Consider the following 804-nt stretch of genomic DNA (forward strand, 5'->3'; position numbering starts at 1 on the left):
TCTCCTCCTGCTCTCAATCTTTCCCAGCATCAGGGTCTTTTCAAATGAGTCAGCTCTTTGCATCAGATGGCCAAAATATTGGAGTTTCAGCTTCAACATCAGTCCTTCCAATGAACATTCAGGACTGATTTCCTTTAGGATGGACTGGTTGAATCTCCTTGCAGTCCAAGGGACTCTCCAGAGTCTTCTCCAACACCACAGTTCATTCTAAATATTTGAAATTTTTTACTCTTTATTTTTTTCACCCTCACATTTCTTAATTTCCAAATAGATGATCTTTTTCTAGTAATCTTTGGTCCTTAATCTCTTACTTAATTGCTCTTTGGTCAAAGAACTAGATCTAAATGATATGTCTCTTGATATTTATTGTTAGCAGCAGTAGGTTAGTCATTTGTTCTAGTCAGTAATATCCAATAGAGTGGAAGTTCTATCATGAAATTTTGAAGGTGGAAGATCAATGAGTGTAACCCCTGAAGGAAGTCAGGCTCAAAGAGATTGAATGACTTGTCTAAGTTACTATTAGCACTTAGTAGCAGGGCCAGAACACTAGGAAATGTTTCTCAACTTCCTACCAATGTGCTTTTTACTGTGCTTGTACCTCCAAAACAATCTAAAACATTTTTGTACTCCATTAGTATACTAATTAATTATTGAAAAGTTGAAGTACTCAGACAGGACTGTTTTGAGCTTTCAAACAAAAATTTGGATTATTTCATTGATAAAAATATCTTTTAGTTTCACCAAAGTGACATACATGCTTTATAGGGTATGGGATGTATGTATACACACACACACACATATGTA

This window comes from Bison bison, unplaced genomic scaffold (assembly GCF_000754665.1).
Source record: "Bison bison bison isolate TAMUID 2011002044 unplaced genomic scaffold, Bison_UMD1.0 scf7180017864478, whole genome shotgun sequence".
In the NCBI taxonomy this organism is placed as follows: Eukaryota; Metazoa; Chordata; class Mammalia; order Artiodactyla; family Bovidae; genus Bison; species Bison bison.